We start from the raw sequence: 22,269 nt of genomic DNA on the forward strand, positions 1-22,269 counted from the left end.
TAAAATCAGCATTTCTTTCGTCAGCTCAAAATTTCTTAATTTGGATTTGGAAACACTAAAAGGAAAGAACTTTACCTCTCGGCGAACTTATCACCTCAGATGAATCAGCTCAAACTGCCAGTGCTAACAAATTCAAAATGCGCAAGTGTAGATTCCTTCACTCCTCTTCCACCCACGTGGTCTATCTAGCAAACATTATATTTTAACCGCGAGAACCGAGGCAGTATGACAGAGAGAAATGAATTATAATATCAACAATTGAGGGTAAAATTAATTAATCAATTTCACCAAGTGTTCAGTATGTAAAAGGACCATTTAAGGCGAATTCAAAATATTACATTATATAATTAGGGCTTAGTAAAATAAATTACTTGACGTTCTCAAACGATCTTTGTACATGTGATATTTTTCTGTATTTTTCTGTATTTACCTCCATACCTTCGTGAGTTATCTTGAGTAAACATTATCTGAGAGAATTTTTCTTTAAGTAGTAGAAATGGCTAAAAAAATTTTTTGGGCTGCTATTTCTATTAAGTTCAGTATGTGGCAAAGTAATTTATTTTACTAAGCCCTAATTATATAATGTAATGTTTTGAATTCGCCTTAAATGGTCCTTTTACATACTGAACACTTGGTGAAATTGATTAATTAATTTTACCCTCAATTGTTGATATCATAATTCATTTCTCTCTGTCATACTGCCTCGGTTCTCACGGTTAAAATATAATGTTTGCTAGATAGACCACGTGGGTGGAAGAGGAGTGAAGGAATCTACACTTGCGCATTTTGAATTTGTTAGCACTGGCAGTTTGAGCTGGTTCATCTGAGGTGATAAGTTCGCCGAGAGGTAAAGTTCTTTCTTTTTAGTGTTTCCAAATCCAAATTAAGAAATTTTGAGCTGACGAAAGAAATGCTGATTTTATTTGGCTAATCTAGAAACGTTGACGTTCTCAAACGATCTTTGTACATGTGATATTTTTCTGTATTTACCTCCATACATTCGTGAGTTATCTTGAGTAAACATTATCTGAGAGAAATTTTCTTTAAGTAGTAGAAATGGCTAAAAAAATTTTTGGGGCTGCTATTTCTATTAAGTTCAGTATGTGGCAAAGTAATTTATTTTACTAAGCCCTAATTATATATATATATATATATATATATATATAATATATATATATATTATATATATATATATATATATATATATTATATATTTATATATGTTGTATTTAGGAATAGTCATTTTGCCAGTTTAGCCAATAAAAAATATATATAATAGATATAAAGAGGGTTATTATATACCAGTCTAAGTATTAAAGTATAATCCAAGTAAAATAAAAAGCAAATTAAAAGGGGATATTTATAAAATAAAAATAATATATATATATATATATATATAAATCTATATTTAATATCAAAGTATGGGATTAATTGTAATTATAAAAAGTAAATTATAGGAAAGTGCTGAAGCTATAGTATCCCATTCAATATCATGGTTTATATTATTTTCATTTAGCTCCCATATCAATTTGCTTGATTCATTTGAATTGGATTTATGTTTGTTTCTAAAGGTGTATAGATGCGTAGACATACTTCGTTTTATTTCATTTTACGTAGTTCCTGTATAAAATTATTTATTTTCTAGAGCTGTTAGTGCATTGATATGTCATACTTTTTCTTTTGCATACATTCTTATATAAACCTTTTTTCTAATCCTGCGTTCACAATTATTATAGAGGTTAGTGTTTATCATATGTGTATTCAGCAGGGGAACACTATTAGACATTGTAGTGTTATTTTGTAAGATTCTGTTATTATGAGATGAATTATCAACGGGGTTATTTGAATTAAAAGTACAGGACAGTTTGAGTAATTATTACTATTAATATTATCATTATAGATGTTTCTGTTTAAGTAAAATTTGTCTGATTTCATATTGTTGATAGAAGATATAATGGTTGCTAGGTTATGGGTTAAACTATATCCAGTGTTAATAGTTTTATTAATTATTTCAATATATTTGTTGTTAGTATTAAAATATTTAGCGAACCAGTAAATTTAATTGGATATTATTATCCTTTAATGAGTTATTTATCCTTTGATTTAATTTAGATACGTAAATACAAATATTCATTCATTCATTCACACATATATACATACAAACATACATATATACATGCATACATACATACATGCATACATACATACACACACACACACACACACACACATATATATATATATATATAAACATGAACTAAAAAGCTAGTTGTAAAATCTCTCTAATAATAGCAGTAGTTGTACTATCAAGCAATATTCGTAGCCATTTTAGCATGGCTGTTCTATTCGCACGGAATTTACTGCAATTTTGTAACCCTAGTAACACATATTCTCTAGCTGGTTAATGATGCACAACTGCAACCGATATATTGCAAGCAGAGGAACAAACACATACAATAGTTTACTACTGGACAACTCGTTTACTAGAGATAGCCGTATTTCGCCTTCGTTGATTAGCTAGATGAGATGTCCTCTTGCGGTTAAGAAATCACAGTAAATTCTGTTTAAACAGAACAGCCATGTTGAAGTGATAACGAACATTACTTGGCAGTACAGCGTCTGCGATCATCTCTAGGAAAGGTTTTAGAACTAGATTTTTAGTTGCTATACTAGCAAGTAATGCTCGCAGCATATCGGATGCAGTTGTGCATCGTTAACCATCTTGAGGAGATACCCTCTTGGGGTTAAGAAATCGCAGTAAAGTCTGTTCAATCGGAACAGCCATGTTAAAGTGGCTACGAACATTATTTGCTAGTACAACTATTGCGATCATCTCTTAGATTTTAGAACTAGCTTTTTAGCGACTGCGTGTCGCTTGAATTTATATATATTGCGAGTAAAGGCGAGCTACTACCATCTCTAACAAACATGGCGTTCAGCACTGACGAGAGGCAGAAATAGCCCAAAACCAGACTAGTATGCTGGTCATGTCGATACAAGGTGGTAGTGGTTCGTTCCCCTGCTCACAATATACTGGATGCAGATGTACATTGTTAACCAGCTAGAGGAGATAAAACTTAAATAAAACTTAGATTGTTTCGATCAAAGATTAGTCCAGGCCATGTCTAACTTAATAGCACCACCTGATAGGATTATGTAAATCCTTATTAAGTCAGGTTTTCTTTATGGGCCATTCAAGTAGTGAGTTCTTGTTGAGTGAGTTGTATCCAGGTATGAGTGGATTATCTGGTATTCCTTGAAATCTGTCCAGACTCCGTTTAAAGGTGATGGGATCCTTTTCCTCTTTGATTAGTTTGGGACAATGTTAAACAGGGCAGGGCCTGTTGAAGAAAAGAAATTGTGTCGTAATGTACCAATATGTTATGATACTGAATTGGGCAGGGGGCGTATGGCCCGTGGTCCCAGCCTTGAATGAAACGTGAACCTAATCTTCAGGTCGTTTGGGCAATCCTAGCGGTATATACTCTACATCGTACAAATGATGTGCCGCTCGCGGCGGCGCTAGAGAGAGTAGAGTAATCAAGATCAGTCATGCCTTCAATTCGTTTAGTGAATGCCCTCTGGGGTGATTCAATTTTCGAGATGTTTTGTTTTGTATGGGGAGCAGTATTCGATGTGTGGCCGTACAAAGGAGGAGAAATGTGGGATGATAACACCTTGTTCTCTGGTCAGGAAGGTTCTTAAAATCCAGGAGCTCATCCTACGAGCTATATCAACCTGAGATTGTTATCAACAATTACACCTAGGTCTCTGATATTATTAGATGCTGCGAGCGGTTCACTTGAAGAGAGTATGGCTGTTTTAGTATAGATTCCTTCCAAAATACATCAGCTCAAATTTTCCCTCGTTTAGTTGCATTTTGTTTTTGTCTGCTCATTGACTCACAACATTTAGATAATACTGGAGTTGAGATTAGTCTTCTTCTTCATTGATGATTTGCTGGAGTTTAGTGTCATCAGCAAATATTTTCACTATGCAGTAATTTACGACGTTGGAAAGGTCATTTATGTAAATTATAAAGCGGAGTGGGCCCAAGACAGTCTCCTGAGGGACACCACTGGTGACGTTTGCTGGGCTTGAGTGGATTCCATCGACAACAGCATGTTGTGTTCTTTTCGCCAGGAAATACTTAATCCAGTGTAGAAGTTTTCCACGGTTTCCAACATTTGCCAATTTTGAGAGTAGGATATTATGGTCAACTCTATCGAACGCTTTCTTGAAGTGAGGATATATTACATCAGATTTCAAACCTGTTCCCAAGGATTTAAGTATAACTTCAATGTGATGTAAGACAGTCCCTGCCACAGCGAAAGCCATGCTGATTTGTATTTAAGAGTTAGTGGATCTCCAGGAAGTCAGCTATCCTTGATCTTACCACTCTTTCAAACACTTTAATGATGTGGAAGGTGAGTGAGATTGGGTGATAGTAAATTGCGAGGGACATGTTTCCTTGTTTGAAAAGCAGGATGACAGACTGGGATACGAGCTGTCTAAAAGCTCCTATCTCAGATTTTCTCCAGAGGTTGGTCAGAGGGACTGCAGTTTGGCGTCTACAATTCCTTCAGGAGACTAGAGGGGAATCTATCAGGGCCTACAGCGGAATAGTATTTGACCTCATTTATTGCTTCTCTTACACTTCTCTTACGTCAATATCGGTGGGATCACTAAAGACAGAACAGTATTGTTTCTGCTGTATTTCTGCCATTTCTTTAGTATCGTGTTGGAGAATGCCGTTATCATCGATCAATGGCCTAATGGATGAGACAACGGTTCTATGCTTACTTGCACAAGAATAGAACACTTTTGGGTTCTGTTTGATGTTTTTGATTACCCAGTGTTCCTCCGCAGCTCTTTGATTTTCAATGGAGGTTTTCATGTCGGTCGTCAGATGAGGTTTTTCCAACTACAGCTTTTTCATTGTTGTTGAATGTGGATGTTGTATGTGGGAGTATTTTAACTGAAATACTGTGAACGGAGTGGTTGGTTAATATTATATCCAAGATCACTTTATTCTGTCTTGTTGGTTCGAGCACTAGCTGAGAAGAATTTATCCATTAGATTAAAGAGTAATTCTGCTACTGCTTTATCTGATGTAGAGCATTTGCCTAACTTCAGAGCATTTATGGGCCAGTTTATATGAGGGAGGTTAAAATCACCCTTCACTAGTATGTTTCGGGACTTGTATTTTTGAATGAAGGACTTGATTTTGTTCAGGCACTCGTCAAAGCACTTTAGAAGTGCTTGGGGACGCATGTAAAGACCAACAATGATTATGTCTTTGGTCTTGTTGAATAGTGATATAGATTCACAATAGCCACTAGAAAATATATTCTTGGCATCAACTGAAAAGGTGTCATGGATAAAGATGGCTGTCCCGCCTTTATTTCGGTCTGTGCGATCTGTACGGACGATGATGAAATCTTTTATTTTCACCTCGGCATCCATATGGGTGTTGTTTAGGTGATTTTCAGTAAGGATAAAGAAATGGTAGCAATGTGCAGTTTCGGCAAGCCAACTCTCTATATACGGGATCTTCCATTTTTGGGCAATGAGTTATGGGTTGATGCCACGTACATTTAACAGGAATGTCGAGGCAAGGGTAGTTTGATGCTTGCATTGTTCTAAGTTACGTTTTATGTTGTTCAGAGGTAGCAATGAGGGCAGTTTTTGTATGGAGCTGTGTGTGTATGATTTTCTAGTTGGTGGTGGGTGATCCTTGTGTTTTGCATAAATAGTTGCTGATAGTTCGTTAGATCTCCTGGCTTAGTTCGGCCTTCATAATTTCTAGATAAGTTAGTAAAAAAGAGTTGCCTTTTTGGTTTGCCACTTGGTCAGAGGATACATAGTTCATGTTTATGTTATTTTGTGTTATGGTTTTTCCATAGTTCTGTCTTCGTTGTTTGGTTGTAGGAAGTGAAATGTGGTTGTATTTTGTTTTTGCTGTCATTGTAGGTCTCCTCTGTTGCTGTTTATATTTATTTTTCGATCGTTTTGTGCCCTCCAGATGGTGGTGGTTGCGTTTTGGGCTCAAGCAAATCCTTGGTGACATAGAAGTTTGGAACAGTTTAGGATGGTAGAAGGTGCATCCATTGCCTTTTGTGCATTCATATTTAGGAGCATCGCCATGGCCTTTAGGACAGTATTTGGGGTGGAGGTGAGGGCAGTTTTTTTCCCGTTGTACCATACGGACAGGTGCCCTTAACAAGTCTACGGCATAAGGTAGAATGGAATAAAAGACAGCGTCCTTTGTTGTTGGTGCCGCAGGGGCCAAATCTACAGTTATGTTGAGAATAGTAACGACAGGGTTTTTGACGTGGGCATAGTAGAGGTTTTTGTATACTGGCAGGCTCGTTGGTCAGTGGTCCTATTGTAGTAGCAGTAGTAGACTGTTGTTGTTGTTGTTACTGTAGCGGGAGTGAAACTTGACTTGTAATAGTAGGGCTAGGTGGAATCAGGCCAGATAGTTGTGCCAAACAAGGTGCTTCCGTTGTAGTAGTGGTAGCAGGCTGTTGTTGTGATAGTGAGTCCTGGATTACTACGGTTGTGTTGGGTGGAATTAGATCAGATAGCGATATCAATGAGGATGTCATTTGTTGCTGGCTAGCGGGTCGTTGAAGAAAACCTGACCTGTTGGAGTTGGGTCAGTTGGTGCACTACATCCATTGACAAGTATGACTTCTAGTGTTGCCATGTGCGTGTATAAAGTATGAATTGATCTTGCGATTTCTTTTATTTTGTTTTCGATGTGTTTTATAGGTCTGTGAAAGGATTGTTACGCTAATTTTTCAGCGATTTTACCGTAGACATTAGCTTTTACACTATTGTTATGATGAATGTACCAACCGTTTATCAGTGCACTGATTTCATTTTCTACCCCGTAATGTTTTAGAATATTATTGGCCAAATTCAGTGGGGCGATATTATACACTGTGCGTCAGTTATTGATGACTTGATGTATAATAGTGAATGCACCGTTGAAAAGTTTGTGTCGATATATCCGGAAATGCGTGGCTATATATTAGTGTGTGAGTCCAGTGTATTTAGTACAAGCCAGAATGAGCGGTGTGTTTAATACAAATCAAGAAAAAATAATTGTACTCACGGGACTAGTTTTAGAACTAATCTTGTGTTTAGCTTTGGTTTATATTTGTATCTCAAGGCTGTGTATAAAGAAATTTGTGCAAATTTATCCTCCGATGATAGTAAAATAGTAGAATAGTAGAATTAAAGAGTTCTGGGACTAAAAACAAAGAAAGTCTACTGCTGGTTTCAATTGAAATCTTTTTCTTTGGCTACTGACTGGCCGGAGCTATGAAAAGTACGTCTTGTCACGATGAATGCCAAGCTCATATATCTATGATGTCCACTTGGGGTTAAAACATCGCAGTAAATTCCACTGGAACGGAACAGCTGTATTGATGTGGCTACGAGCATTACTTAATATATGTGTATATATATATATATATATATATATATATATATATATATATATATATATGTGTGTGTGTGTGTGTGTATGTATGTATGTGTGTATGTACATATATATATATGTATATATATATATATGTGCGTGTGTGTGTGTGCAGAATATTGAAAAGGACCACACGAGTTGATATATATGGAAAAAAGTCAAGGTAGAAAATGCTAAAATAATTTTATATAAAACATTTAAGTACCAGTTTTAGTCATTAAGACTTTTTCAACTGTAAGTATGGAAAACAATTAAATTTTGGAAAAATTAAGAGAAAAGTGTGTTTTTTTTAACGAATATTTGCATAGTATTCAAATACAAGAGGCAATTTTCTTGTTTCTGTCTTCTCTGCCTGTCTTAAGGACAAGCAGAAACAAGGAAAATGCCCCTTGCATTTGAATACTATGCAAATATTCTTTAAAAGTAACTTTTCTTTTAATTTTTCCAAAATTTAATTGCTTCCACATTCACAGTTGAAAAAGTCTCAGTGACTGAAACTGGTACTGAGATGTTTTATATAAAATATCTTTTGGCATTTTCTACCTTGATATATTTTCCATATATATATATAATATATATATATATATATATATGTATATGCACACTGGGATATGTGTGGCTTCTATACCTCCACTCAGGTCGTATGCTACACTCAGCAAACTATGTTAGAGAAATAAGCATAACGACAAGTAAATAATCGAGCTACGTTACAAAAAGTCACCAGAGGAGACACATCTGCACCTGCGGTGCATGGCAATTGATTGTACAGTATCTGATCAGTAATTTATGAGTAAATGAGGAGTCGAAACGACGGTAGAAGTTCTGAGTAAATGTTTCATGAATTCCATTTCCTCTGTCCCATATATTTTATATAAACTTTACGGACATAAAACAATTCTTGAAGTAAATTCAGTGCTATGTACCTCCTTACTGTTGTAGACATCAGGTGGCCGAAAACTGTAGACGGGCTTTAAACAGCATATACAAGAATATGAAATTATTATTTTACACACACACACACACACGCGCGCGTGCTCGCGCGCACACACACTCACATGTTTGCGCAAGGAATACTTGATACTGTTGGAACGTTTACTGAAATCTTTTCTAAAAAATTAGTATGTATTAAAACATCTTAGAAAAACAGAATGACATGAACTTCTTTGAAGGAAGTTTCCGTATTGAGCGTAGAAGTGCTTACGTTGTTAGGTTTTTCAAATACACGTGTTATGCAGTGCAGTAATCCCTCGCCATATCACGGTTCATCTATCGCATTTTACCTATCGCACTTTATTATTTAAGCGTACGTCAATTCATCCGTGGTGTTGTTTTGCGTTTATAATAAAATAGATATATACAAATTATAAATGTTATTTTTTAAAAATGCAGTACAGTATTGTTTCTACTTCGTGGATTTTCACCCATCGTGGGGTTGGGATTGGAACGTAAACACTCACGATAGTTGAGGGATTACAGTAATCCATATAGAGGGAGTTATTTTTGCTAGCAGAGTTGACAGTTTTTGGATATAAAATTCTCATGAATTAATCTTCTTTTGACTCTAGTAGTTGATCATTCTCCTTCTTCAATTTAAAGGATAAAAATATTTTAAATTTCTCATTTGCACAAATATGTCGATGTTCACGACATGGAACATTTGTAAGAGATGAATCTATTTTTTGCTCGTGCATTCTCACGCTATGTATTAATTTTGATTATCTTTGGTTGATGTAATTCTCATTGTATTGCGGTCACATGAGGTGTGACCGCAAATCAGATATTTTTGTTTTGCAATTCACGCTTGCATTATCATTCAATTCCTTCTCGTTTCTGAATATTTGGTTTATTCCTTGTTCAATTATTTCACATGTTCAACAATGAGGGTATCCACTATTTGTGACTTGCATTATTTCTTCTCAGGTTTGACCGAATAGATGTTACGGTTTTTATGATTCTTAGAGAATACAAACGTAGTATTTATACCCTTGATTTTGCTTTCACCCTCATTGTAAGTGTTTCCTCATGAGACAGAAATTGAAATTAATTTGCTTTTTATATGACATGATTTACTAGACCGTTGCGTATTTTTCTTCCTTAAGGAAGAAATTTAATTCTAGAAGCCATTTCTCTGGTATATTTGTGCCCGTGACTACTGAACGAATACTTTTCCCATGTTAAATAGAATGATTGTTTTGGGAAATAATAGGATGGGTGGCCAGATCTAAAAATCTAAATACTGGTGTGAGAGCGTCTCCTCGCAATAGAAATCGGCTGCACTTGTCTCATTGTCTTCAATTATCCCGATGTCCAAACAAGGAAGTTCTTTTTCGTTCATTTCCCTATGGAATTAAAACGATTCACGAATTTAAAAAATAATAATTTAAGGCGTTTTGTAATGTCTTCTTTATATCTATATCAAAATATGAAGCCTTTGCCCAGTATGCTATTCCGGTTTCCTATTAAATAGGATTGGAAATGTTACCCGAAAGTAAATCTGAAAGAGGCATTGATCTTTCTTCCAGGAATCTCATTATTAGCGTCGCAACTGTTGGCGAGGCTTTTGTTCTCACTCTCCTACTTTGCATTCGCAGTAATATTATTTATGAAAGAAGTAGTAGTTGTTTTCCAATAGGAATCGTAATTAGTCATGAATAATTTCTTTAGAATTTTCTCTTGAATTGTTTGTGAGTGCTTATCGTATTCCATCGGGGATATTTGTGTAATGTATGGTTACGTTGAAATTAACCAAGGACGTCTGGAACACGGTTTAGAACACAGGTTAGACAGTCCATTTCATCTCTTATGAAACTGGGGACAAATTTTCACAATGGTTTCAACTCTATGTCAAATACATTACTTAATTGGCGGGTGCTTGGTGTTGGCCCTGCAACGGTTGCAAGTAATTTTAAATTAGATTGTTTGGAAATCTTTACATACGTTATCAATAAACTAAATTTACTCGTACGTGGTTATAAAATCTATAAAACTGCAGCCAAACAGCACTCCAACAAAAGTCAATTTAACATGGCGGGACATAATGAAGAACGTCGCTATGGATAGACTATCGGGATATAAAATGGTATTGTGCTGGCTGAAAGGTTTTAGCAATTGGTCTGATGGATGAGAGTGTTGTATATAGCCTGGGGCGATATACAATAACAATGTCACCACAAAACAACAACAACAGAAATATCAGAACAGTATCAACCAACCAAACAACAGAATTTAAAACATCTCCACGAACACCTTGTTCTCCACCTTTCCCAGTCAGTACTGTTGACGAATTCCTCGTTGTGTTGCATGTTAACCATAACTATTTGATAAATTCGTTCAACAACTTATGAAGTCAAAAGCAAGAAAATAAATAAAATAAAAATTGTTTAAAATAATTTGAAATACTCTAAATGTATCGTCATAAATTGTGATATTCCTTAAATTAGAAATTATCTCCCACAGTATATTTATTTACATTTTCATTAGCCTAATCTTATCAAATTTTATTAAAACTGACCAGTAATTATAGAAGGTCACTCTGTGTTTATAGTATTGAATACTTCCATTATTTGAAACAGAGAAGTGACGACCTTTAATTCATGTTACTTCTTTTTGTCTGACATTTGTTGTAAAACATGCGTGTTCATTAGCGGACAAAAACTAATTATTTATGGAATTATCTAAAATGTTGATCAAGTGACAGTTGATAATTAGTATCTGACAAAATATTAAAGGTGATTATAATGTTTTGCAAATATTTTAAACTTCGAGTCTTTCATTACTTTTCCGTGTTCATATACTGATCCCAAGTCACCTCTACTCACGTAAACAATGAAAACACGGTACCCCCCAGAGTCATTCGATATGCCATATATAACAACTAATTTCCTCTCTTGAAAAGTGGACTGATACATCAAGTACTGTTATCATATATACACTGTGTCTGAAACATGAAAAGCTAAGACTAAACAACAGCAATAACTGTAACAACTGTAAGCTATATAACATGAAGAAAAGTTCAAAATTGATCAGCAAAATATTCACTGAACTAGAGAGCTGAACAATTCTCACAATCCTGTAAAACCAATCCCCTCACTCACCTTTCTAAGTTCACCTCCAGATTTTGAACTTTCTGCAATACCCTCCTTACTTGTTATTTTCCTATAGACGCACCCATACCTAGGCACAAGTTAAACAATATCAATGTCGAAGAACTTGTAAATATCTCGACTACGTCTTTTTTTGTGTGTCCATCTATATTGCACAATCTCTGGACATTATCTTTGAAATTTTCTTACTATTTTTACTATTTTTTATTATTTTATTTTACTTTTTAGTTGTTTAATTCTTACCATTATGGACTCTGATGAAGCTTTGGGGTTGAACTTTTGTCCAATTTTTGTTCAATTTTTGTAAAACCTTTGTATAATCTACCAAGATTATACAAAGATTTTACAAAAATGACGTGTCAACTTTGGCATGCTGGACCTCTAAAGTAGAAATAGCTGTAAGAGTAGAGTTATACCCACTCATTTATCCTTCTTTATTTATTCATATGTATAAACATATGAAGCTGATGTTTGTAATTTGATGTTTGTCAGTTATCTTCTCTATTTTCTTCCTTCTTTTATAAATTCTGGTTAAACATTTGTCTACCTTCAAACATACCTGTTATTCAATTGCACTATTGCCTTACAACAGTAAGCATTTGGATATATATATATATATATATATATATAGGTATACATCCAGTAGTATATTGGATATTTATTATCTCTTAGATGGTTGTCTAACCTCTAACACATGTATACGTATATACGTATACATATATATATATATATATATATATTATATATATATATATATACACATACATACATACATACATACATACATACATACATACATACATACAACAGACATACATATACGAGGCGGGGACTGAAAAGCTCCTCGCTTTGGGTTAAAGCAAGTACAGGATGATCAGTTAATTATGATTTTATTCAACATATTCGACATATTTTCACACTTATTGTAGCTGTTGTTCAGTTTTTCACACCCCTGTAAAAGAACTCGCAAGTTTGGGCATTCAACCAGGCTGTTCACGATACCCTTAAAGCCAAGAACTCTTCAGCACCCCATATGTGTGTGTGTGTGTGTGTGTTTGTGTGTGTATGCACATGCATGATTGAAAAATTTGAAACTATGCTTCACACTAACTAACTAAATAATGGTAGTATATCCCAGCAAAAAAAAAGAAAGAAAGGAAGGAAAGAAATAAAATAAAATACTAAACGAAAATAAAGGTAAATTAAGCATATCACGAACGTTTCCTGTTTACTGAAATCTTGTTCGAAATGTGTTTTGAAATAATAAATGAACGTAGTTGTGGGAAAACCGAGATATGTTGTTTCCCCAAAGCGCCAAAACTTTTAATTTACGAAGTAAATGTGTTGAGTTTTAAGTGAGGAAACATTGTAAATATTCATTTTAAGCGGAATATCTTTCCTGATACCAAATAGAATTGCTTGTGATACCTATTCATTTCTAATCATTTTATGAATTCTTGTTATTTTAATTGACCAAACTATAAACAGATGACACTGAATAAAATCAATGTATGTTTTTATTGGCGCTGGTGTCGCTGGCAGAAGAATGTGGTGAAAGGATAATTTTTCAGATGAGTTGTATATAAGAATACCTGCTATAAGCAAATATAAAGAAACAAAACGGGGATGATACTGAATATGGTACTTACGTGAAATATTCCTTGGTGCTAAGTTGCAATAGAAGCAGTTAAGTGCTTGCTTCAATAAAGTTAATAATGAGCTGTAAGAGAGGATTTGAACAGCCATCAACTAATGTTATAGATAAAAACATTTTACAAGCACTTATGCTGTTTCTAAAGACAACTCAAGAGAAATATAATGAATTTTATGCGCCAATTCAAATGAATTGACATTCGTTATTTCACGAGCCTTATGTTACGAAGAGGTTGGTGAAAGCAAAGACGAGGATAAAGAAAAAGAAGAAGAGGGGGAGAGGTGGAGGAGGTGGAGGAGGCGAAGAGGAAACATTAAATGATCACAAGAGAAATAATGTAATTGGAGAAGATCAATATTTGACATAAGTAATAATGGCTAGTAAAAGAGAGAAACACATGAGAATCTATAAATACTAACCTTCCTCAGAATATAAATTATATTGCTAACATTTCCATCACGAATGCCATGTAAAAGATTCGATGTAAACTGTAGAGGAATTCTCTATAGTGTGCGGAGACTAATGAAGATGTGATAAAACAAAGATTTTGTCATCGGTCAGATCTGATCTGATCTACAGTTAATACGAAGAAATAGCAATTTCATTTCCATGACAGTTGTCTAACTTATATCAATTGCAAACGACATTAAACGATTTGGTACTTTGCCATAAACGGATTGACTGCAGAAATAAATATATTTGTAAAACCTATTTACTATATTTGGTCGCAAAACCAGTCAAGCATCTTATGGAAATATTTTTGACATGTGCTGATCAGTGAATTCCTTAAGGATACATAAACTGATGTTGATGATAAATATTTCTCATTCCTCGGCGTATCAACATTCAATACACAGACCTTTCAGTACCGTATGTACAAACACCATCACCAAATTCTGTACGTCGAAATTTTGTTTTTCTAGTTTTTAATTTGTTATTATGAATCTATGTAGGCGATTTTACATGGTGGTTCTCAGGGGAAACTTAAACGTATCATATATGCAACTTTCAAAACATTAGCTTGTTTGTTCCTTTACTTTTGTTCTATTCGGTTGGGAAATTCGACATCTTTATTTCCTGTTATTTAAATAGGATTAACTATTTTCGGAAGATTTCGTACAGATTGTGTAGTTGCGATTGGCAATGTTAAAAAAGGAGACGTATCAGAAATGTTGACTGTTTCTTTTACGATTTCTTTGCTGCTGTTGCTGTTGCTAATACATCTTTTTCTGCAGTTCTAAATTGCCTATAAAAACTCAAAACAGTATATTTATTGCAAGAATTTTACTGTTTTGTTTCCCTAACCAAAAGACATATAGACGTGAAAACATTTAATAATATACAGTTGTGATGCTGGAAGAGCCTCGTACAACACGGTTCCATTAATGGACTTAAATGTATAAGATTTCTTGTGACGCCAATGAGAAAGCCTCTTGGAAAGCGGTATTATTTCTCAAAACTGACAACAATTTGGTTTCGATTTCTCGTTCAATCTGTTACATTTAGCATAATAATGCCTCAAAGAAACCAAATGGATTATATCTTTTGAATATCCTGATCCGACAAATGTTGCTTCGATTGGAAACCAAAAGTATAGCGATAGCTTAAATGGGAAATTATTTAATGATACGGTCTCTTCTTTTAACATTTGACAACTTCATGTTCGTTTTAATCTTCATTTAAGTGTCACATGTTTCATTCTCATTAGGTAATATTAGTAGCAAATATCAATAATTAAATCTGTCGTCATAGTTTTATATTCGATGACTAGCAGTAAATTTATATTTTGAGACTCATCATTTCATTTTTACTCTGAGAAAAATAAAAAGGATACGGGGTTGGTCATAACTTGTCTCATATCATTAAATGCGTAAACGTAAGAACCATTCAGAACGTCTTGCAATTTTGCAATTAACTTGCATTAGCAAATGGAGGTACTAATTCATGACACCTGTCAAGTAATTTGTCGGTAAATTAGATTAAGGAAACTATGTAAACTACAAATGAGAAGAGAAAAAACAACAGCGAAGCCATTGAGAAATAAGACAAATTATCCCAAATTTAAAAAAGAAATGTATCCGTCAAATATTTCACAATCAACTGATATTAAACAAATAAAAAACAAACAAGAGGTATAACAAAGTAACTCGAAGACTACATTTGCTGGAGGAAAACTAGAATATCAGTATGAAAACACAGATTCAACGATCAATATGTCCAGTAATCCTGCTCTTCTTTGCACCCACAATTAATTGATCCCAGCAAAAGGTAGCCGGATGTGTAATTCCTGGTAATTCCTTTGTTATTTTAAAAACAAGTGAGCCATTAACATGCTTGTTTTAATATTAACGTAATCATAGGAAAAAGTAAACGGGGGGGGGGGGGGAATCTCAGCTTCTCTGAAAATGAGAGGCAGAATGAAGGAAGCCATTATCAAGGCTTGGTTCCTTCACTTTTGTGAAGGAGAGCCAGTCGTTAATATTGAGCTATAATTGGAAATGAAATGTAGATCTAAACATGAGAAAGAGAGAGGGGGAGAGAGGCAGAGAGAGGGAGAGAGGGGAGAGAGAAGGAGAGAGAAAATATCTAAGAATCACATCTGAAAAATCCATCTAAAATTCCAGAAAATGTGGAAATTTAAATTTTGGTTCTCGAATAATCACCTTCATCATATTGATGTTTTGTCACAACAAAAACAAATTGATTTCATATATGTTAATTAAATCACTGTAAAGAGTCGACTATAAGTATCAGTTACTAATTATATATATATATTTTCACCAAGAAATCGATATAGCTAAATACAAGTTTGAGGATGAACTATGATCGGTTATACCAAATGGGAGAAGATATCAACAACTGTTGTAACCTTGAAATAACGGTTACTGCACATTTTCAGTCATTAATGAGATTTTAAATTGCACTATTCGTACACAAAAATCCTAAATATGTATTTAATAATTAGTTTGGGATTTCTGCAATGTTAGAACTTAATACATGAATAATAATGTGGTTAGTGCATAGAAGATTCAACAGTAGTAAATATTTACTCGACCATAACCATATTTTAAATGTATGCTTATGTGTCTTTGCACGAAGTCGGTATAAGTATATCATATAATTCAGATACGTAGTGATAAACTACTGCTCGACGTAACACAAAGATATTCTGAATGAATTAAAATTTCTTAATATTTTTCGTTCTAGAGAGACAACATTGATAATTCCTAGGGACTCTGAAAAAAGAAAACGGGAGATAATTCCGAAAATTAGAAATTCACTTTTCAAATAATTCAATTTACTTTCTATCATATTTTCAAGACTATATATAAAATATATTGGCGTTTAGATGTGTGCCAGAACCACAGTCCTGTCACTGTTTAGTGCCATCAAATACTGGATTCAATTAGCAACATTGATTGTGAATCCGTTTGTTAGAATAATGGATACGCGGGCTGGCAAGAGGCAATGGATTCGATCGAGTCAAAGGTAGACGGTTATAAGTAATCTTTCAACCTACAAAAAATAACAATCAGGCGTAGGAGTGGCTGTGTGGTAAGTAGCTTGCTTTACGAACCAAATGGTTCCGTGTTCAGTCCCACTGCGTGGCACCTTGGGCAAGTGTCTTCTACTATAGCCTCGGGCCGACCAAAGCCTTGTGAGTGGATTTGGTAGACGGAAACTGAAAGTAGCCCGTCGTATATATATATATATATATATATATGTATGTGTGTGTATATGTTTGTGTGTCTGTGTTTATCCATCCCCAACATCGCTTGACAACCGATGCTGGTGTGTTTACGTTTCCGTAACTTAGCGGTTCGGTAAAAGAGACCGATAGAATAAGCACTAGGCTTACAAAGGATAAGTCCTGGGGTCGATTTGCTCGACTAAAGGCAGTGCTCCAGCATGGCCACAGTCAAATGACTGAAACAAATAAAAGAGTAAAAAGAGAGTAAAGAGAGTACCTCTATTCTTTTCTTCCTTCTGGAAAGGTGCATTGGACAAATTTCTATAATATAATCGGAAAACTTCCCGATCAAGAACACGCACGCTACGAAGACAAAGTTAACTAAGACGTGTATTTTTTTTACTCATGTTCATAGAATTAATACTAATATATTTTATGTCAATAAAAACTGAAAGTCAAAGCTGAATGTTAGTCCATTTTACACTGCTAAATTTGACAATGTCAAATGTTCTTTATAATGAATGGCTTGTTTTGGTTTCTATTGAGAAAATATTCATCGTTTCATCTACACAGCTGGAAGATTTCTAATTCAAGGCAATGAATGGATGCGTGAATTCACAATAAATTTCATTGGGATTTCACCAGTATAAATTTGTAGAACGAGAAATGGCGTAAAAGAAGAAAACAAGGGATCTGGTGTAGGTAAACTCTCTACAGCATTGTTTCTAATTTAGGATGTCGTCTTCCCTATGTGATACAAGAATAAACACGTTGAATTGATGTAATTTTTCAATGATACAATAAAATACAAACATATATTGATTCCAGAGAATAGTTTTAGAAATATATTTATATTTCTTGTGAAGTGAGGGAATTTTAATCTGTTTTGACTGTATGCACAGAAGATGCGGGCAATATTATATATCCAACCAGGGAAATATTAATGTTTCCTTAGTTAGATATATAGTAATTATATAAATATTTCTTTAGTTCTCTCTCAAAACTGAATTAATCAAGTGTAAAATAATTCTTTTATTTTCAAACAAAAAGTGGATTTAGCTGAATAGTTAGTTATTCAAGCTCCTAGCAACATTCAGAGCATTATAGACAAAAACAGACTATACACACACACACACACACACACACACACACACACACACACACTCTTATAATGATACTATGATTTCATGTTATACGTGATGCAAAACTATTGAAATGTCTTCCGCCTTGTGCAGTTTTGATTTTCTCATGTTAAATTCAACAGTTTTACTTTAAGTTATATGGTTTTTGCAACGATGTTGCTTTGTAGCTAAACAGATTCACGTTTCTCATCATTAAGAAGTCAAATCGTAAACATTAATACTTAATAGCAATTCTATTTCATGTTGGCAATAGAATACTTGCTGCAAATAATTTAGATCAACATTACAAACTGATACATAATGTTTCAACAAACCATTTCCACAAAAATTAAAGAAAACGAACAAAGCAAATATATAATTACTAGATCTGCTAAACACCAGGCAGACCTCCAGAAAATTGCATCATGCTGTTTTTATGTACAGGTATGAGACTCCATGTTCCCAACAGAAATCTGCGTACTTTTATATGTGCCCACCATTAAAGAACTTTGAGAGACCGGTGGAAAGACAACTGGTTATTTCGTTCTTTTCTAATTTCACATAGTTCCAGTTGCGAAGAACATAATGTACTGTGATGTTTTAACACCTTCACCTCATATAGACTATAGCATTAGACGTTTATACAAGACAAATACAACTCTCTGTATGTCAGCTACCGTGTTTCAGCCAAAAGAAAAGAGCAATGAGACTGGTAGGATTACCAGCTGGAGATTTAACATTAGATATTCCTTCTCCTACACTTTGCTATTTAAAGCAACCCACGTGGTAGTGGTGGTGTGGGGGCTGCTTTCTGTTACCTATATTGATTATCTGATCACATGTAATTTTGGAGTGTCCCCGTTCACCATCTTGAGTAGTATTAATTTCCGATTTCTGACAAAATAATTTCAGATCCTACTCAAGTGTCATCTGTCCTTTTATTTCTCATGCTGAGTGTCTAGTAAACCCTTCGCAATATACATTTCTGCCCGTGAGTGGCTTAGTCGCGAATGCCTGACAAAGAAAACAGAATATACTGGATAAACATGTTGCGAGTACGTTCATACACTGGCGCGCGCACAATCACACGCACACACACACAATCACACACACCCACATACAGACACACACACACACACACACTCATATACATACATACGTGCACATACACCAACATACATAAAAACACAGGGCATTGAAACTCGGAGAATGAACGAAAAATTGAAGTCAGAAAAATTGGTGAAAATAACAACGACAGGCTCTATGCTTACTAATGAAATAAAAAGGCATGCTGAGATTGTGACTTTGAAGGGTAAGCATGGGGATATAGGAATCTCTCGTTTTCTGAAAGTTGCAAGACTTTTGTCCACAAGATTCAGTGTTAGAGAAAGAGGATGGAAATGTATTACCTGTATCAAAACGAAAAACATCATTCCAAACGTTCTGATCCTATCAGCACACCTGGATTTATTCAGAAAGTTAAACAAAACATGAAGACATTCCGGGAAAGTCAATGAAGTCAATTGCCAAAAACTTCCGTGCGTCAGAAAAAAGGATCAGAACTGTTGTGCATGAAGACACCAGATACAAATCTTACATAATGAAGAGAGGTCAATTCATGTCAGAAAAAAACCAAAGAAAACAGTTTAATCAGATCCAAAAGACTTTTGAACAAACTTAAAAGTCCATCAGGAAATGGTGTAATTCGGTTTTTCTCAGATGAGATCTTTGACCAGGACCAGAAAACTAACGAAAGAAATGACAGATGCCTATGTGCAGGCCCTTCGGAGGTTCTAAGAGTAATGCACACAAAATTACCTGCAAGTGTCATGGTTTGGGATGTTTTTAGCAATGAAGAACATTTGCTGCCTCCTTACCTTTTTCCACAAGGCCTTAGGATGAGTGCTGCTACGTATATTAAGGTTCTGGATAAAGTTATTAAGCCTTGGACCAACAGCGTATGCAATGGAAGGCCATATGTCTTCCAACAAGATTCTACACCAACACACAAGGCTCAAATGAAACATGTATGAATGGCAGACAATTTGCAAGGTCATATTGCCCCCAACATTTGGCCTCCTAATTCTCCAGCTCTCGATCCACTGGACTACTATGTATGGAGCATCGTTGAGAAAAATGTCAATGAACACCCCTATAACACCAAAGATTCTTTGAAAGCTGCCATAGTTCGCGTTGAGCCTAATATGAAAAAAGACTACTTAATCCGAGCTTATAAACGAATTCGACCCCGCGTAGAGTCAGTTATTGATGCTTAAGGTGGCTTTATTAAATTGATAATATAGCTTTATGTTTATGTTATTTCTATAAAAAGACTTTGTTTTCTGTTATTATATAAGCGTTTTTTTTAAACCATAAATCTGTCCAGAAATACCGTCCGTCCGCACCATGTATACTTTAGAGATGTAATGTTTTAAAATTGCCCAGTATTTATGTATACTTCAGGCTTTCTCACATATTGTTCCGTATAATTACTATTCTCATTACTATTACTAATCTTATTTGATTGAAAATATAATACGCCAATTGTCTGCCTATCTGTTTGTATCCCAGCCTCTGTGTGTCAGACATGAGTGTATATGCAAATTTACTCGCAAATCTCTTTCTCTCTTCATACATATCCCCGTATACATTTATACATATATATATATATATATATATATATATATATATATATATACGCATACACATAAACACACACACACAACACACACACACACACACAACACACACACACACACGCGCGCATATATATATATATATATATATATATATTATATATATATATATAAAAGAGAGTTTGTGTGTGCGTGCGTATGCTCCTTATGCATCCCAAAACGGATTTGCCGATTTTGATGTCTAGGATACCAAATGATTCAGTAATCTTTTAGCTGCCAACTAACGGTGTTTTCATCACATATTTGCATTACAAATACTTAGCATTATAAGTTTTCTTTTAATCACATATCGTAGACGACATTTTACACCACTACCACAATGACGACGTTGTAGGAGTCTGTTCGCGCGTTCTTTACGTACGTCAGCCCGATGAATAAGAAATGTATATGTGTGACAGTGTACGTGTTTGTCAGTATACATACATTTGAATGTATGTCAGTGAAGCGTGCCGAATTTGAAAGAGTTCAGTTTAGTTGCGGCCTGGATGTTGAACGAACAAAAGAGTTCATTTTGAAGTATCACCAACATGAAGATTTGGCTGACTTGACAGCACTCACAATACTCGCAAATATATCTGGAAAAAATGTTATTCTGGTTATTATAACAAATTCGGAAACTCGGTGAAGTAGACAGGCTTAGCAGCGCTTTCAATATGAATACAGAAATGTTATTCCACTCTTTATAACCAGTTTGAAGATAATGCTTTTTTAAAAAATCCTATCATCCGTATCGTATTCCTGCTATGGTGCTTCATCACTGAGCTTTCAACGCCGTACATACTTTTTACTGCATTAGTCAGTATTTATTCTACTGTCTATAAACTTACACAGTTAAAATAAATAGCAGTGTCAAATTGCTTTATGTCTTGCTCCATACATCCTTCAGCAAATATTTTAAATTAATCAACGTTTACAACACCAATATATTCTTTTGTATACACTTTGTTCACCGCTCGTTTCAAAATTGTAAAATAATAAATTATTTTTGTATGAAAAATTCAATTATGCCTTCTGAATTTTCACTCTCTTCACCGTGACATTCATTCAATCGTGAATTTCATAACATCTAGTAGAAATAAACGTTGACTTTCTGTACTTTGCTACGTTGGTGATGCATATTAACATTTGCTAAATCGGTGACTTCCAACGCTGGAATATTTCTTTTGCACCTATGTTCACTGCATTTAATTTCGCTTGAACTTCGTGTGCGTAGGATTGCTGTTTTCAATATTACCAATTCTATGAGTGTGTGTATGCCTTTGCGTTCGTTACGTCTATAGTAAACTGCAGTAAAGAACATTTTACGCTGTTTTAATGAACTCACATCTAATGAAGTAGCTATCATTATGGTAGTTATCATTCGTGTTCGAGATAACAACCTTAAACATGTTTCACAGCTCATCCCTCTTATCATGCTCTCCAGTATCCTCTTATTCTGTGGAATGGACAAGTTGGGTATCATTTCAATATTCCACAGATTGAACCTGCAACAGGAAATCCATTTACAAACAA

At 34.6% G+C, this 22,269-nt stretch overlaps 1 protein-coding gene across 1 annotated transcript in view; it reads right to left on the reverse strand.

The window, feature by feature from the left end:
* The window catches only part of LOC115218269 (glycine receptor subunit alpha-2-like), a 602,367-nt gene that overhangs the window by 309,754 nt on the left and 270,344 nt on the right, over positions 1-22,269 (reverse strand). The gene's annotated exons all lie outside the window — the stretch shown is intronic.

The sequence above is a fragment of the Octopus sinensis genome, linkage group LG13 (genome assembly GCF_006345805.1).
Source record: "Octopus sinensis linkage group LG13, ASM634580v1, whole genome shotgun sequence".
Classification (NCBI taxonomy): Eukaryota; Metazoa; Mollusca; class Cephalopoda; order Octopoda; family Octopodidae; genus Octopus; species Octopus sinensis.